The sequence below is a fragment of the Bufo bufo genome, chromosome 2, assembly GCF_905171765.1.
Source record: "Bufo bufo chromosome 2, aBufBuf1.1, whole genome shotgun sequence".
Lineage (NCBI taxonomy): Eukaryota > Metazoa > Chordata > Amphibia > Anura > Bufonidae > Bufo > Bufo bufo.
In genome coordinates this window covers 405,089,952-405,107,138 of record NC_053390.1, presented here as the reverse complement: position 1 = coordinate 405,107,138, position 17,187 = coordinate 405,089,952, and positions in this window count along the sequence as shown.

Below are 17,187 nucleotides of genomic sequence, written 5' to 3'. Positions count from 1 at the left end.
GTCAAAAGACTGAAAGTATTCCAGTGAGGGAATTTTTTTTATTTAAAAAAGGCCAAGTTAGTTTATCTGGCGTTCAATATACTAGATACAGTTAGGCCTGCGTTTCATACATCTGGAATTAGCAAACTAATGTGCTGGGGTTGGGAAAACATATATGTACCCATACTAGAATCTGTCAAAGAAAGCGGTACTCACATATAACAGTCATTCCATCTGTAATCCATACAGTCAAAAGACTGAAAGTATTCCAGTGAGGGAATTTTTTTTATTTAAAAAAGGCCAAGTTAGTTTATCTGGCGTTCAATATACTAGATACAGTTAGGCCTGCGTTTCATACATCTGGAATTAGCAAACTAATGTGCTGGGGTTGGGAAAACATATATGTACCCATACTAGAATCTGTCAAAGAAAGCGGTACTCACATATAACAGTCATTCCATCTGTAATCCATACAGTCAAAAGACTGAAAGTATTCCAGTGAGGGAATTTTTTTTATTTAAAAAAGGCCAAGTTAGTTTATCTGGCGTTCAATATACTAGATACAGTTAGGCCTGCGTTTCATACATCTGGAATTAGCAAACTAATGTGCTGGGGTTGGGAAAACATATATGTACCCATACTAGAATCTGTCAAAGAAAGCGGTACTCACATATAACAGTCATTCCATCTGTAATCCATACAGTCAAAAGACTGAAAGTATTCCAGTGAGGGAATTTTTTTTATTTAAAAAAGGCCAAGTTAGTTTATCTGGCGTTCAATATACTAGATACAGTTAGGCCTGCGTTTCATACATCTGGAATTAGCAAACTAATGTGCTGGGGTTGGGAAAACATATATGTACCCATACTAGAATCTGTCAAAGAAAGCGGTACTCACATATAACAGTCATTCCATCTGTAATCCATACAGTCAAAAGACTGAAAGTATTCCAGTGAGGGAATTTTTTTTTTATTTAAAAAAGGCCAAGTTAGTTTATCTGGCGTTCAATATACTAGATACAGATAGGCCTGCGTTTCATACATCTGGAATTAGCAAACTAATGTGCTGGGGTTGGGAAAACATATATGTACCCATACTAGAATCTGTCAAAGAAAGCGGTACTCACATATAACAGTCATTCCATCTGTAATCCATACAGTCAAAAGACTGAAAGTATTCCAGTGAGGGAATTTTTTTTATTTAAAAAAGGCCAAGTTAGTTTATCTGGCGTTCAATATACTAGATACAGTTAGGCCTGCGTTTCATACATCTGGAATTAGCAAACTAATGTGCTGGGGTTGGGAAAACATATATGTACCCATACTAGAATCTGTCAAAGAAAGCGGTACTCACATATAACAGTCATTCCATCTGTAATCCATACAGTCAAAAGACTGAAAGTATTCCAGTGAGGGAATTTTTTTTTTATTTAAAAAAGACCAAGTTAGTTTATCTGGCGTTCAATATACTAGATACAGTTAGGCCTGCGTTTCGTACATCTGGAATTAGCAAACTAATGTGCTGGGGTTGGGAAAACATATATGTACCCATACTAGAATCTGTCAAAGAAAGCGGTACTCACATATAACAGTCATTCCATCTGTAATCCATACAGTCAAAAGACTGAAAGTATTCCAGTGAGGGAATTTTTTTTATTTAAAAAAGGCCAAGTTAGTTTATCTGGCGTTCAATATACTAGATACAGTTAGGCCTGCGTTTCATACATCTGGAATTAGCAAACTAATGTGCTGGGGTTGGGAAAACATATATGTACCCATACTAGAATCTGTCAAAGAAAGCGGTACTCACATATAACAGTCATTCCATCTGTAATCCATACAGTCAAAAGACTGAAAGTATTCCAGTGAGGGAATTTTTTTTTTATTTAAAAAAGGCCAAGTTAGTTTATCTGGCGTTCAATATACTAGATACAGTTAGGCCTGCGTTTCATACATCTGGAATTAGCAAACTAATGTGCTGGGGTTGGGAAAACATATATGTACCCATACTAGAATCTGTCAAAGAAAGCGGTACTCACATATAACAGTCATTCCATCTGTAATCCATACAGTCAAAAGACTGAAAGTATTCCAGTGAGGGAATTTTTTTTATTTAAAAAAGGCCAAGTTAGTTTATCTGGCGTTCAATATACTAGATACAGTTAGGCCTGCGTTTCATACATCTGGAATTAGCAAACTAATGTGCTGGGGTTGGGAAAACATATATGTACCCATACTAGAATCTGTCAAAGAAAGCGGTACTCACATATAACAGTCATTCCATCTGTAATCCATACAGTCAAAAGACTGAAAGTATTCCAGTGAGGGAATTTTTTTTATTTAAAAAAGGCCAAGTTAGTTTATCTGGCGTTCAATATACTAGATACAGTTAGGCCTGCGTTTCATACATCTGGAATTAGCAAACTAATGTGCTGGGGTTGGGAAAACATATATGTACCCATACTAGAATCTGTCAAAGAAAGCGGTACTCACATATAACAGTCATTCCATCTGTAATCCATACAGTCAAAAGACTGAAAGTATTCCAGTGAGGGAATTTTTTTTTTATTTAAAAAAGGCCAAGTTAGTTTATCTGGCGTTCAATATACTAGATACAGTTAGGCCTGCGTTTCATACATCTGGAATTAGCAAACTAATGTGCTGGGGTTGGGAAAACATATATGTACCCATACTAGAATCTGTCAAAGAAAGCGGTACTCACATATAACAGTCATTCCATCTGTAATCCATACAGTCAAAAGACTGAAAGTATTCCAGTGAGGGGATTTTGCTTATAAAAAATAATATATTTCATTGTGGTGCGAGTTGAATCGCAACAATGAAGAAAAATACTATTAAGGGACGAGGACGCGGTCGTGGTGGTGTCCGTGGAGCCTCTGTTGCTGGTAGAGGACGTGGCCGTTCGGCCCCAGGCGCACACAGTAGGGAACGAACTCCCTCAACTAGCCGGCAGAATGTACCGCAATATCTCGTGGGGCCCAATGACGCTCTTAGGATGGTAAGGCCTGAGCAGGTACAGGCATTAATCGATTGGGTGGCCGACAGTGCTTCCAGCACGTTCACCACATGGTCTTCCACCCAGTCTTCTGCGGAAAGCGCACAGGTGGCACCTGAAAACCAAGCCCATCAGTCTGTCACATCACCCCCAAGCATATCAGGGAAACGGTCTGAGCCACAAGTTATGCAGCAGTCTCTTTTTCTGTTTGAAGACTCTGCTTCCAGGGTTTCCCAGGGGCGTCCACCTAGCCCTTCCCCAGTGGAGGAAGACATACCATGCACTGACGCACAACCACTTATGTCTCCAGATGAAGAGGACATGGGAATACCACCACAGCAGAGTCACCGACTCTCTGATGATGACGAAACACAGGTGCCCACTGCCGCGTCTTTTTGCAGTGTGCAGACTGAACAGGAGGAGGTCAGGGAGGGAGACTGGGTGGAAGACGATGCAGAGGACGATGAGGTCTTAGACCCCACATGGACTGAAGGTCGTGGCGATGACTTTCACAGTTCAGAGGAAGAGGTAGTGGTGAGACCGAGACAACAGCGAAGCCAAAGAGGGAGCAGGGGGCCAAAGCAGACGAGCCGCCGCCCCCAGAGTTCGCCTGCTACTGGACATCGCCAACAGGGACCCAGCCCCACAAAGGCAGCTTCAAAGAGTTCCCTGGCATGGCACTTCTTTAAACAATGTCCTACCGACAAGACCCGAGTGACTTGCACGCTCTGCCATCAGAGCCTGAGGCGAGGCATTAACGTTCTGAACCTCAGCACAACCTGCATGACCAGGCATCTACATGCAAAGCATGAACTGCAGTGGGGTACACACCTTAAAAACCAGGCACTCGCTGAGGCTCCCCCTGCTCCCTCTACCGCTGCTGCCTCGGCTTCCGCCTCGAGAGGAATGTTGCCACCTGCCGAGCAGCAAACAGAGGATGTGCCACCGACACCACCACCACCGCCACCGTCAACTAGCGTCTCCACTATATCACACAGCAGCGTTCAGCTCTCAATATCTCAAACCTTAGAGAGGAAGCGCAAATTCCTCCCGAGTCACCCTCGAGCCCTTGGCCTGAACGCCAGCATTTCTAAACTGCTGGCCTTTGAAATGCTGTCATTCCGGCTGGTGGACACAGACAGCTTCAAACAGCTGATGGCCATGGCTGTCCCGCAGTATGTGGTTCCCAGCCGCCACTACTTCTCCAAGACAGCCGTGCCTTCCCTGCACATGCAAGTGTCCGATAAAATCAAGTGTGCACTGCGCAACGCCATTTGTGGCAAGGTCCACCTAACCACAGATACGTGGACCAGTAAGCACGGCCAGGGAAGCTATATCTCACTAACTGCACACTGGATGAATGTAGTGGCGGCTGGGCCCCCGGCGGACAGTTCCTTGGCGCACGTCCTTCCGCCCCCTAGGATCGCAGGGCATCATTCTCTGCCTCCTGTAGCCTCCTCCTCCTACTCGGCTTCCTCCTCCACTGCTTCCACCAGCTCATCCGGTCAGCCACACACCTTCCCCACCAACTTCAGCACAGCCCGGGGTAAACGTCAGCAGGCCATTCTGAAACTCATATGTTTGGGGGACAGGCCCCACACCGCACAGGAGTTGTGGCGGGGTATTGAACAACAGACCGACGAGTGGTTTCTGCCGGTGGGCCTCAAGCCAGGCCTGGTGGTATGCGATAATGGGCGAAATCTCGTGGCAGCTCTGGGACTAGCCGGTTTGACGCACATCCCTTGCCTGGCGCATGTGCTGAACTTGGTGGTGCAGAGGTTCATTCACCACTACCCCAACATGTCAGAGCTGCTGCATAAAGTGCGGGCCGTCTGTGCGCGCTTCCGCCGTTCACATCCTGCCGCTGCTCGCCTGTCTGCGCTACAGCGGAACTTCGGCCTTCCCGCTCACCGCCTCATATGCGACGTGCCCACCCGGTGGAACTCCACCTTGCACATGCTGGAGAGACTGTGCGAGCAGCAGCAGGCCATAGTGGAGTTTCAGCTGCAGCACGCTCGCGTCAGTCGTACTGCCGAACAGCACCACTTCACCACCAATGATTGGGCCTCCATGCGAGACCTGTGTGCCCTGCTGCGCTGTTTCGAGTACTCCACCAACATGGCCAGTGGCGATGACACTGTTATCAGCGTTACAATACCACTTCTATGTCTCCTTGAGAAAACACTTAGGGCAATGATGTTAGAGGAGGTGGCCCAGGTGGAGGAGGAGGAGGAGGATGAGGGCTCGTTTCTAACACTTTCGGGCCAGTCTGTTCGAAGTGGCTCAGAGGGAGGTTTGTTTAAGCAGCAGAGGACAGGTTCACAAGTCGCCAGCCAAGGCACTGTACTGGAGGACGAGGAGGAGGTGGAGGGGGACGAGGATGACGCAAGTTCACAGCGGGGTGGCAGCCCAGGCCCATCACTGGTGCGTGGCTGGGGGGATACGGTGGACGATGACGATACGCCTCCCACAGAGGACAGCTTGTCCTTACCCATGGGTAGCCTGGCCCACATGAGCGAATATATGCTCCAATGCCTGCGCAACGACAGCAGAGTTGCCCACGTTTTAACGTGTGCAGACTACTGGGTGGCCACCCTGCTGGATCCCCGGTATAAAGACAATGTGCCCACTTTAATTCCTGAACTGGAGCGCGACCGTAAGATGCGCGAGTACAAGCGCACGCTGATAGAGGCGCTCTTGAGAGCATTCCCACATGTCACAGGGCAACAGGTGGAAGGTGAAGGCAGAGGAGTGGCAAGAGGTCGCCAACGCAGCTGTGTCACGGCCAGCTCATCTGAGGGCAGGGTTAGCATGGCAGAAATGTGGAAAAGTTTTGTCTCCACGCCACAGCTATCTGCACCGACACCTGATACGGAACGTGTTAGCAGGAGGCAGCATTTCACTAACATGGTTGAACAGTATGTCTGCACACCCCTCCACATCCTGACGGATGGTTCGGCCCCATTCAACTACTGGGTTTCGAAATTGTCCACGTGGCCAGAGTTAGCATGTTATGCCTTGGAGGTGCTTTCCTGCCCGGCGGCCAGCGTTTTATCTGAACGCGTATTCAGCACGGCAGGGGGCGTCATTACTGACAAGCGCAGCCGCCTGTCCACAGCCAACGTGGACAAGCTGACCTTCATAAAGATGAACCAGGCATGGATCCCACAGGACCTGTCCCTCCCTTGTGCAGAGTAGTCCTTATTAACTGCCTAAAACATGTCTTGTTGTGCTACGGGCCACTTCTTTATTTGATACAAATTTTATGAAACCCACAGTTGAATGAAACTCTTCTCTGTCTGGGCGCCGGGGCCTAACCAGATGAAAGTGGCCGGTTAAACTAACGGGTGACATGAAGCCATAACCTCTGCCATGCTACCTCTGTCTTCTGTCTGGGTGCTGAGGCCTAAGTCAAATAAAGCGGTCTTCTGCTGTGCTGGGGGATATGAAGCTAATCTCTGACCTCTCTCCTCTGTCTGGGTCCAAAGGCCTAAATCACTGAAAGAGGCCTTCTCCTGTGGTGTGTGATATGATGCCAGAATATGTGCTGTGGGGCCTCTCTCCTCTTCCTGGGTGCAGGGGTCAAATAAACTAAATTGTGGCCTACTCCTGTGGTGGTTGATATGATGCCTGATTCTCTGATGTGGAACCTCTCTCCTCTGTTTGGGTGAAGGGGTCAAAGTAACTAAATGGTGGCTTCTCCTGTGGTGGCTGATATGATGCCAGAATATGTGCTGTGGTGCCTCTCTCCTCTTCCTGGGTGCGGGGGTCAAAGTAACTCAATGGTGGCTTCTCCTGTGGTGGCTGATATGATGCCAGAATATGTGCTGTGGGGCCTCTCTCCTCTTCCTGGGTGCAGGGGTCAAAGTAACTCAATGGTGGCTTCTCCTGTGGTGGTTAGTATGATGCCAGAATATGTGCTGTGGGGCCTCTCTCCTCTTCCTGGGTGCAGGGGTCAAAGTAACTCAATGGTGGCTTCTCCTGTGGTGGCTGATATGATGCCAGAATATGTGCTGTGGTGCCTCTCTCCTCTTCCTGGGTGCGGGGGTCAAAGTAACTCAATGGTGGCTTCTCCTGTGGTGGCTGATATGATGCCAGAATATGTGCTGTGGGGCCTCTCTCCTCTTCCTGGGTGCAGGGGTCAAAGTAACTCAATGGTGGCTTCTCCTGTGGTGGTTAGTATGATGCCAGAATATGTGCTGTGGGGCCTCTCTCCTCTTCCTGGGTGCAGGGGTCAAAGTAACTCAATGGTGGCTTCTCCTGTGGTGGCTGATATGATGCCAGAATATGTGCTGTGGTGCCTCTCTCCTCTTCCTGGGTGCGGGGGTCAAAGTAACTCAATGGTGGCTTCTCCTGTGGTGGCTGATATGATGCCAGAATATGTGCTGTGGGGCCTCTCTCCTCTTCCTGGGTGCAGGGGTCAAAGTAACTCAATGGTGGCTTCTCCTGTGGTGGTTAGTATGATGCCAGAATATGTGCTGTGGGGCCTCTCTCCTCTTCCTGGGTGCAGGGGTCAAAGTAACTCAATGGTGGCTTCTCCTGTGGTGGCTGATATGATGCCAGAATATGTGCTGTGGTGCCTCTCTCCTCTTCCTGGGTGCGGGGGTCAAAGTAACTCAATGGTGGCTTCTCCTGTGGTGGCTGATATGATGCCAGAATATGTGCTGTGGTGCCTCTCTCCTCTTCCTGGGTGCGGGGGTCAAAGTAACTCAATGGTGGCTTCTCCTGTGGTGGCTGATATGATGCCAGAATATGTGCTGTGGTGCCTCTCTCCTCTTCCTGGGTGCAGGGGTCAAAGTAACTAAATGGTGGCTTCTCCTGTGGTGGTTGATATGATGCCTGATTCTCTGCTGTGAAACCTCTCTCCTCCATCTGGGTGTAGGGGTCAAAGTCTTTCAAAGTCGCCTTCTCCTGTGCTGATTGATATAAAGCTGATGGTTGTGCCATCTGACATGGTTGCCAGGGTCTGATTCAATGGGGGCCTACTCCTGTGGTGGGTGATCTAAATGCCTGATTCTCTGCTGTGAAACCTCTCTCCTCCGTCTGGGTGTAGGGGTCAAAGTCTTTCAAAGTCGCCTTCTCCTGTGCTGATTGATATGAAGCTGATGGTTGTGCCATCTGACATGGTTGCCGGGGTCCCATTAAATTGGGGCCTACTCCTGTGGTGGGTGATCTAAATGCCTGATTCTCTGCTTTGAAACCTCTCTCCTCCGTCCGGGTGTAGGGGTCAAAGTCTGTCAAAGTCGCCTTCTCCTGTGCTGATTGATATAAAGCTTATGCTTGTGCCATCTGACATGGTTGCCGGGGTCTGATTCAATGGTGGCCTACTCCTGTGGTGGGTGATCTAAATGCCTGATTCTCTGCTGTGTAACCTCTCTCCTCCGTCTGGGTGTAGGGGTCAAAGTAACTAAATGGTGGCCTACTCCTGTGGTGGGTGATATGATGCCTGGTTCTCTGCTGTGGGACCTCTCTCCTTTGTCTGGGTGCTGTGGTCAAAATAATAGTAAGTGACCTTCTCCATTGGTGGGTGACTTGAAGCCTGATTCTGTGCTATGGGACCTCACTCCAATTAATATTGTTTAATTTTTATTTATTTTATGTTAACTCATTATTTCCCTATCTACATTTGTTTGCAGGGGATTTAACTACATTTTGCTGCCTTTTGCAGCCCTCTAGCCCTTTCCGGGTGTGTTTTACAGCCTTTTTAGTGCCCAAAAGTTCGGGTCCCCATTGACTTCTATGGGGTTCGGGTTCGGGATGAAGTTCGGGTCGAGTTCGGATCCCGAACCCGAACATTTTTCGAAAGTTCGGCCGAACTCGTCGAACCCGAACATCCAGGTGTTCGCTCAACTCTAATTATATTATATAGCAGCTGCAAATAATACAGTGCATGGGAGATAGAGCATATTACTATGAAAATATCACTGGGCATAATGTTGCATAGACATGATTAAGTGAATATAAAGCATTAGAAGTACAAACATGATTTCACATAAAAGCAATCTGTGTATCAAAATATAAAATGATTATAATAACTAAATACTACCAATATAAATAAGACTCATGCATTGTATATCACATCATAATGCAGAAAGAAGTTGAGAAGAATCCAGCTCCACTTTAAAGGAATGTGCGTTTATTCAGCTTGCGGTTAAAAACTCATCCATGAAATACAAAATTTAGCAGTCTTGTCGACATGTTTCGGGCTACCAGAGACATTTCCAGCCCTTCTTCATGACACAGAAAGAAATTAAAAATGAGACCTTTTAAAGGGGAGGGTGCACCTGTGTTCACTGATTGTTTCCACAGGCCTGTAACCGCCCCCAGGAAAAGGTGCCACACTTCCAGTTAACTCTTCTCATGAAAATTAAGTGAAAGAAAAAACAAAAATATAACCATATGTATGCATAGAGAAAATAAAAGTATAATAACTATAAAAAAAACTATGTCATACAAGGGTATACATATAAAGAGGATACATGGGGTATGAGCCGGATATGTGGCAGTATTTTAGCAAACTATGGTGGAATGTGATGGAAATCAGATCACCAGAAATTTACTGTAGCATTCTCAGGAAAGGAAGAAATTCACATGCCAAATTTGTTAGTATGTGGATTATTGCTGCAAAATCAGATCTAGGCGTTTATTAAGCCCCTCAGGTTGGCGTGTGTTCAGTGAAAAAATCCAAAAGGATTCCCTGTTTAATAATTTTCTTCTATAATCTCCTCCACGTTTAGGCAGGAAAACTTTTTCTATGCCTTGTACTATCATATCTGATGTGTCCCCACCATGGCAGACAGCAAAATGCAGACTAGCTGCAGACACATTGCGACTGCCATGGTGGGGCACATCAGAGATGTGTTTGCGTATCCTAGATTTTATTGCATTAATAGTACAACCCACGTATTGCAGTTTGCACTTTGTGCAGGTGATCAAGTATACAGCGTGGGTTGTATTGCAGTTAAGATGCGCTTTCATTGGAAAAACTCTGTTGTTTACAGTTGAGGAAAAGGTTTTGGATTTCATCATATGTGTGCAGCAGATGCATCTGTGGTGTCCACACCTATAACTCCCCTTGGTCCTAAGCCACACAGGTTGCGACTTTTTGTCTTCTTGGTATAGGCTAGGGCTGACATAGTTTGCAATTGTGGGCGCCCTTCTGGCTGCGCATTTAACCCCATCTGCAACTATGTCAGTCCATTCTCTGTCATAAGACAGGACAGGAAAATGTTTTTTTTATAATATGACATATGTGTTGGTACTCTGTACTATATTGTGTTACAAACAGATTCCTTCTGTCCTTGTCCTTGATAATGTTGTTTGTGTTTCTATTTTTGTTTTCACTATTAGTGCCTATATCCAGTAGTGGAACCTCCTTATGCAAAGGATTTTGCTGTTTAGGATAAAGGAGGGATCCCCTTTTCAATGGTTGAGACCTGGGCTATAGTATCTTTTACATGTTTGATGCTATAGCCTCTTTTACCCAGTCTATGGCAAATATGTCCAGCTTCCTCCATGAAGCTAATTTCTTCCGTGCAATTCCTTTTTGCACGGATGATTTCCCCCCTGGGTATATTGGCAGTTACATGTTTTGGATGACATGATGTCGCATGTAATGTGGTATTACCTGCCATAGGTTTCTTATATGTGCAGGTGGATACCTGACTGGTGGCGGGGTCCCCCCTCAGGCACAAATCCAAAAAGGCCACCTCCAGCGTGTCATGATGGACACTGAAGGAGATGGTATCCACACAGGAATTGATGTAACTACAAAAGGATGGTATGGCCGCCACATCGCCCGTCCAAATCAGGATCAGGTCATCGATGTAACGGCCATACCACCTGATGCGGTGCCAAAAAGGGTGGGTGTCGATGAAGAGAAAACACCCCTCCCACCATGCCATAAAGATATTGGCAATGGAGGGAGAGAATTTAGCCCCCATCGACACCCCCGATGTGGCTGTCGCAGCAAGGTGAGAGCTGCTACATTTCTCTTTTTCTATTAATCACATCATAATATAGACATATGTAAATGTGAATAGAAATGTATATCAATATGTGTACAAAAATAAAATGTGAAGCTAAACAAGGTGGCCTCCACCATATGGAGAAAAACCCCTTGACATTGAAAGAGTACAAATATAATAAATATATTAAAAATATATTAAAATCTAATGGGCATAAAAAATATGTGTCTAGTGAAAAAACTTAAAGTTAATTAATGAATTTGAATAATAAAAAAATAGAAAAAGGAAAAAATGTACCCGTACCCGTCCCAAGACCGTGGAGCCATCACAAGATGACCATATGTTCAGGGAAGGAAAACTCTCATAATGAAAGGAGGTGAGCTGCATAAAGGTAAATAAATAAAAAAGAAGAAAGAAAGTAAATTCTGTTAAAGGGAACCTGTCAGCGGCAAAAACCACCCCAAACCGCCAGCAGTACCTTCAAGTAGCCAACAGTGTGTTTCTAATGATGATTTTCTTCCTGCAGTTAGATGCGGTAAAAGCAGGAAAAAATTATCTTTTATCCCCTGAGCACTCTATTTTCGAGTCACTCTTGAAGTCAAGCGGGCAGCGGCCTCCTTGCTTCAAGTCAAGGTAACGGCGCCCCATTCCCTCCCCCTTCATTATAACTGACAGCGCTTATGGCCGATAGCCGGCTGGCTTTGCCAAACGGCCGGCTGTCAGTCACAGCAAAGGGGCAGGAAAGGGGCGAGGTTTCCTTGACTTGAAGCAAGTAGAGAAGTCAGGGGCAATCCAGAGCTTGTTCATTTTTATAAGAGTCAACCTGTCAGCATTTTCAGTTGACAGGCGGATGTGCTTATCAGTTATTATGCCGCCAGCAGCACTAAATACTCGCTCTGACAAAATGCTGGTGGCAGGGCAGGCCAGTACCTCCAAGGCGTAGAGAGCCAGTTTGTGCCACATGTCCAGCTTGAACACCCAATAGTTGTAAGGAAAAGAGGGATCACCGAGGACGCTGACACGGTGTGCTACGTACTCCTTCACCATCTTCCAAAACTTTTCCCTCCTTGTGACACTAGGCCGCGCATCAGGGTGAGGATGCTGGCGGGGTGTCATGAAACTGTCCCAGGCCTTAGAGAGTGGAATTCCACTAATGCCCTCTGCTGCTCACAAAGCCTGGCCAACATGTGGAACGTGGAGTTCCAGCGCGTGCTCACATCGCACAACAGTCGGTGAGCTGGCAATTGCAAGCGCTGCTGCAGCGTTGAAAGACCGGTGGCAGCTGTAGATGACTTTTGGAAATGGGCACACACGCGGCACACCTTCACCAGTAGCTAAGGCAAATTGGGGTAGGTTTTGAGAAACCGCTGAACCACTAAGTTGAACACGTGGGCTAGGCATGGTATGTGTGTGAGCTTGCCGAGCTCCAAAGCTGCCACCAAGTTACTGCCATTATCACACACAACCATGCCTGGTTATAGGTTGAGTGGTGAGAGCCACAGCTCAGTTTGGTCCCTTATACCCTGCCACAGCTCTGCGGCGGTGTGCTGTTTGTCACCTAAGCAAATTAGTTTCTGCACGGCCTGTTGCCGCTTCCCCACTGCAGTGCTAGACTGCTTCCAGCTACTGACTGATGGCTGACTGGTGCTGCAAAATGAGAATTCAGAGGTGGAAGTGGAGGAAGAGATGGAGGAGGAGAAGGGGGGGGGGGGTGTTGCAGCCACTAATGTAGGTGGTGCCGGAAATCCTGAGGGAAGTAGGGCCCGCAATGCTTGGCGTTGGTCGCACCTGTACCATCCCAGGGTACGACTCGCTTCCGGCCTCCACAACGTTCACCCAGTGTGCCGTCAGGGAAATGCAGCGTCCCTGTCCAAAAGCACTTGTCCATGTGTCAGTTGTTAATTGGACCTTCCCAGTAACTGCATTGGTCAGGGCACGGGTGATGCTACGGGACACATGCTGGTGTAAGGCAGTTAAGGCACACCGGGAAAAATAGTGGCGGCTGGTGACTGAGTAACGAGGGTTGGTCACCGCCATCAGGCTGTGTAAAGAGCCAGCAATTTGGAAAGGTGCACATTTAGTGCTATGGCTTGTGGGAGGGTGGCTGTGTATTTGCACTTTCATTCAAAGGCCTGGAGTGTGGATATCTGGGTCACAGAAGTGGATGCGCTAGATAATGGTGCTTGCGAAGGTCCAGGTGCAGGGCGGGAGGCCTGTGTCTTGGACAGGGGATTGGCCAGCACATAACACAGGGGAACAGGAGGCAGTGGTGTGACCCGCAGACACTGATTGTGTACCCAGGCATTCGGCCTACCTATTAGGGTGCTTTGATGCCATGTGACCGATCATGCTGTTGGTGGTGAGGTTGCTAGTGTTAATGCCCCTGCTCATTTTGGTAAAGCATAGGTTGCAAATGGCAATTCCTTTATCGTCCGCACTTTCCTCAGAAAAGCGCCAGACTGTGGAACACCTACCCCCTGGCAAGGGAGATTGCCGCAAGGGGGTGCTCCAGGGAAAAGTTGTGGGCCTGTTTGGTGTGGCCCGCCTTCTCTCTTTTGCCACCCCACTGCCTCTTCCAGCCTGTTGTGGTGCTGCGGATCCCTCCCCCTCTCTACTGCTGTCCTCACTCGCCTTGCCACCTTCCCAAGTTGGGTCAATTGTTTCATCGTCCACCACCTCCTCTTCCACTTCCTCACTCTGGTCATCCTCCTGACTTGTTGACCTAACAAGAACCTCACTTATTGACAACTGTGTCACATTCTCATCATGTACCTCTTGAGACACTAATTGCGGTTAACTTGTTGGCAACTGTGTCTCATCATCATCATCCACCTCGTGAAACACTAATTGCCGTTCCCCACTGTCATCTTTTTCTGACTGTGGATGCTCATGAGGTTGGGAATCAGTGCACAAGATCTTCTCATGTCCCTCTTCAAGCAGGCTTGGCGAGAGGGCCAAATCAAGGAATGGCGATGAAAAGAGCTCCTCAGAATATCCAAGTGTGGGATCACTTGTTTGCCAAGACTCTCCATGGTGGGAGGAAGAAGGATCAGGGTGAGGATTCTGTTGACCAGACTCTTGGCTACTGAGACTGGACTTTGTGGAAGACAGGGTGGTGCTTAACCGACTGGAAGCATTATCTGCTGCAATCCTACCGACCACCTTGTCGCACTGGAGTGACTTCGAGAGTGGTGTCCTGCGCCACCCTGCAAACTGGGACATGAAGCTCGGTATCATGGATGAGTGTGTTTCTTGTGCTCTGGCAACAAGCAAAGTTTCACAGCCTCTGCGTGCACCATCAGCAGCACGGCCACTTCCATGTCGCTTACGGCTCGCCTCCTGCATATTAAATGGTATATATGCTTGCAAGTATGTCACACATACAGTAGCGCAGGTTTTGTAAGTGTATGCGCAAATGAATTAAGCTAAATGTAACAGGTATTTAGGATGTGCAAATGTTATACAGGAGATGTAGCGCAGGTAATGTCGCTGTCATCAGCAGTGAAAAAATTTAACTGAATGTCACTGATATTTAGGATGCGCAAACGTTATACAGGAGATGTAGCGCAGGTAATGTTGCTGTCAGCAATTCAAGCATATATTGTTGCAGCCAGATAAAACAATAGTCCTTAAATGGACTTTTGTGTCTCTAACTCTTTTCAAGACTAAACCCTGCCTAAAAAAAAATATAAACTATTTCTGTCCCTACACTATCTGTCCCTTCTGCTGCAGCTCTCCCTGACTAAGATTGAGCCGAACCACGTGTCATCGGGTGCTATATAGCACCCGATGACGCGTTCCGGCCAGCCAATCACTGTAATGCCAGTAACCAACATGGCTATGGCATTACAGTGAGGGCCAGTACTTCCCCGCACATTTATTGGCTGGGTAGCAGCCAACAAACGTGCGGGGAGGAGACTCGAGCATCGCGCTCGAGCACACGCGGGGTTCGGCTGAACACCACGATGTGCCGAGCATTGCGATGCTCGAGTGAAAATGGTGTTTGGCCAAGCATACTCGCCCAACACTAATGCCTAGGTCTACATGGTCAATTCCACGGACCTTCAAAAGGAGGGGTTCCCCTCATGACACGTTTTAAAATGTTTGAGGATTAGATTGAGATTGACAAGGTCCTCATTTTCCCTAGCCTTGTTTATATCCCGAACGTTTTCTCTAACACATATCTTTAGTTCCCTAGTGGTTAGACCAATATAGATCTTCGGGCATGGACAGGTAGCATGATAGACTACAGCTTTTGTAGTGCAAGAAATATTGTGAGTGATCTGTTATGTTCTAGTAGGGGTGGAATCTGTAAAATTAGTAGCTCGCATTATATTGGGGCATGCTATGCATTTGCCACATGGGGTACATCCCCATTTTGGCCCTTTTGACCCAAAAGATTCTCCCATCTTGTTAGAATGGTAGTATGATTTGACCAAATAGTCTCTTAGGTTTTTCAACCTCCTAGCTACTAAAACTGGGCAGGGGGTCAAATATTTTTCCAATATGGGGTCTGCTCTCAAAATTGACCAGAATCTCTCCAACAAGGTATGCATATTCTCCCATTGTGAGTGATAATTAGTAATATATCTTACCGTATCTCCTGAAATGTTCTTGGGTCTTGGATTAACCAGACTCTCACGTAATGTATTCCTAGCTCTATTATAAGACTTCTTTATGTATCTCTTTCTGTATCCTCTTTCAAGAAAACTTTTTCTCAGAATATCCGCCTGATGTTCAAAATCTTCGTTATTTGAGCAAATCCTCCTAATTCTGATAAATTGGCCAGTTGGGATCCCTCTAATCATTTGTGGAGGATAGGAAGATGTTGCATGCAATAACACATTTACAGAGGTCTCTTTCTGGTACACATCTGTACCAGTCACATTTGATCATAACATCCAGAAAGTCAATCCTCTTCAGATCATACTTGAAGGTTAGATGAATATTATATTCATTGTTATAAAGGTCCCGAATAAATTACTGGAGTGTCTCTGGAGTACATTGACAAATCATAAAAATGTTGTCGATGTACAGGGCCCAAAACACGAACCGGTCCATCGACACATCCCAGTCTGACAAACATCTCCCTCTCCCACAGCCCCAGGAACAAATTTGTATATGAGGGCAAACAGGCCGCCCCCATAGCTTTCCCTTGGAGCTGCAGGTAGAAGGAGCAATTAAAGGTAAACATAAAAACATGAAAATCAACAAATCGATGCGTCAATTTGACATTTTGCTGTCATTGTTGTACATCGACAAAAAATAAGAGGATGCTTTGATCCCATCTTCGTGCCTGATGCTGATGTATAGCGACTCAACGTCGCACGTCACTAGCATCATTCCCGGATCTAGATGAATACTATCTATCTTCTGGAGTAAATCAGTAGTGTCTCGCATATAAGATGGTGGACACTCAACTAACGGTTTGAGTTTACAATCCAAAAATTTACAGATATTTTCAAAAGGTCCCCCACATCCCGATATTATAGGTCTACCTGGAGGTGTCGCAGCATTTTGTGTATCTTTGGCAACACATATAGGGTCGGTTATGTTTGATTATTCACAGTCAATGCATCACACAATCGATGGGAGATTATTCCCTAATTTTTGGCCACACCCAAAAGATCTAATAGCAATTTGCTATAGGAGAGAAGAGGGTTGTAAGTTTATCATAACAAGCAGTATTTCTCAATTGGCGGTAGGCCTTCATTTCGTACATTTTACGTGGCCAGATCACTATGTTGCCACCTTTGTCTGCTGGCTTAAATATTACATTCTATAGTAATGATTAATGAATGCAGGTTACATAACACAAAAACAAACAAAAGTCCAAGTAATATAATGGGCAGCATCTAATCCCCTCAGAAAGGAGCCAACTCAGTACAAATCGAACAAACCTACATGAAGTCTCAAATAGCTCAAAAAATGACAATAATCTTTATTAAATACATACACACAACATGACAAAAATAGAGATAAAAAACATCAAAAATAAAAGGGATAATGTGACAATACACTATTACTATTACTATTGATGGCCTATCCTTAGGATAAGCCATCAATATCTGATCTACGGATGTCTGACACCATGTACCTCTGCTGATCAGCAGTTCTGCAGTAGCTTCAGTGTTGAAAGTTGGTGCCGAAACTATATACTGTACCTTTGTCTATTTTATAGAGTATGGAGCTGGTTACTGCATTGAAGTAAATGGGATCAGCACTA